The 1914-nt window shown below is 42.5% G+C and overlaps 1 pseudogene; it reads right to left on the minus strand.

Annotated features, from left to right (window-relative positions):
* Nucleotides 1-407: 407 nt before the first annotated feature.
* LOC131826811 (elongation factor 1-alpha 1-like) lies at nt 408-1673 on the minus strand (annotated as a pseudogene).
* Between the last annotated feature and the right edge of the window lie 241 nt (nt 1674-1914).

The raw sequence follows: 1914 nt of genomic DNA on the forward strand, positions 1-1914 counted from the left end.
CCTCATGATGCATAATTGTGTCCTGCTTTGCTTACTGTTCTTCAGATCTTTTTGTAGGATCCTTCTTGCACATATGGCAGTCAGTGAAGTTGTTTTGAGTGACCCATGGTGTGTTATTAACAAAGAGAAATGTCTTTCTCATTCTATTTTTTTTTTCTCATTAAACTTTTGTGTTAATGGGTCTCAAAATTCTGTGACAGATTTTTGGTCAAGTTGTTTCCATTAAAAAATATTGATTTTAAAAACTCATAACTTAAAACTGCTCTCCCCATACGCACACACAAATGGTCCACAAAATACTCTCCTTTCCTTCTGAAGGTTTGGCAAGGCACTGTTATCATTAACCAGTCTTCTACTATTAAACTTAAATGGCCAATTGACAAGTAGTTCTGAGACTGTTCTGCCACCACTGATTAAGACTGGGGTGGCAGGTATTGGGGACATTACTCACTTAGCCTTCTGAGCTTTCTGGGCAGACTCAGTGACTTTGCCAGCTCCAGCTGCCTTCTTGTCCCCGGCTTCGATGACACCCATGGCAACCATCTGTCTCATGTCACGAACAGCAAAATGGCCCAGAGGAGGATAGTCAGAGAAGCTCTGAACACACAACAATGGCAGTGTCACCAGATTTCAAGAACTTGGGACCATCTTCCAGGTTTTTCCTAGAACATTGATCTATTTTCTCCTTCAGCTCAGCAAGCTTGCAAGCAATCCAGCACAGGTACATATCCAGCACTGATTTGGCCTGGATGGTTCAGGATTATCACCTGAGCCGTGAAACCAGCTGCTTCCATTGGTGGGTCATTTTTGCTGTCACCAGCCACATTCCCACAACAAACATCTTTGATAGATACATTCTTGACATTGAAGCCCACATTGTCCCCAGGAAGAGCCTCACTCAGAGCTTCATGGTACATTTCAACAGACTTGACTTCAGTTGTAACATTGACTGGAGCAAAGGTGACCACCATGCCAGGTTTAAGAGCACCTGTCTCCACTAGGCCCACAGAAACAGTACCAATACCACCAATTTAGTAGAGGTCCTGGAGAGGCAGATGCAAGGGCTTGACGGTTGAATGAGTTGGTGGCAGAACAGAATCCCGAGCTTCAGGCAGCGTGGTTCCATGGGCATTCCCATCTTTATGGGTGACTTTCCATCCCTTGAACCAAGACATCTTAGCATTTGGCTCCAGCATGTTGTCACCATTCCAACCAGAAATTGGCACAAATACTACTGTGTTGGGGTTGTAGCCAATTTTCTTAATGTAAGTGTTAAATTAACTTCCTTAATGATTTCCTCATATCTCTTCTGGCTGTAGGATGGCTCAGTGGAATCGATTTTGTTAACATCAGCAATTAGTTGGTTTACACCCAGTATGTAAGCCAGAAGGGCGTGTTCACAGTTCTGCCCATTCTTGGAAATACCGCCTTTAAGTTCACCAACACCAGCAGCAACAATCACGACAGCACAGTCAGCCTGAGATATGCCTGTACTCATATTTTTGATAAAGTCTCTGTGTCCTGGGACATCAATGATGGTCACATAATACTTGCTGTTCTCGAATCTCCACAGGGAAATATCAATGTTGATACTATATTCACATTCACTTTCAGTTTATCCAACCCCAGGCATAGTTGTAGGAGCCCTTTCCCATCTCAGCAGCCTCCTCCTTAAATTTTTCGATATAGATCAGAGGACCAGTAGCAATAGGCTTGCCCAAATCTACATGTCCAATGACGACAATGTTTTTGGTGACAACTCCAAGACGTTAGTTCTTGCTCTTCTTACATTTAGCTCTTATTACCAGGCTATGAGGTGATTAATGGAATCTTTTCTTTTTTTGAGACAGATGAGAAATTTGTGTATAGAAATCTAAGAATCATAAGAATTGTATGGTCTGATTTCATCAATGC

This window comes from Mustela lutreola, chromosome 3 (genome assembly GCF_030435805.1).
Source record: "Mustela lutreola isolate mMusLut2 chromosome 3, mMusLut2.pri, whole genome shotgun sequence".
Classification (NCBI taxonomy): domain Eukaryota; kingdom Metazoa; phylum Chordata; class Mammalia; order Carnivora; family Mustelidae; genus Mustela; species Mustela lutreola.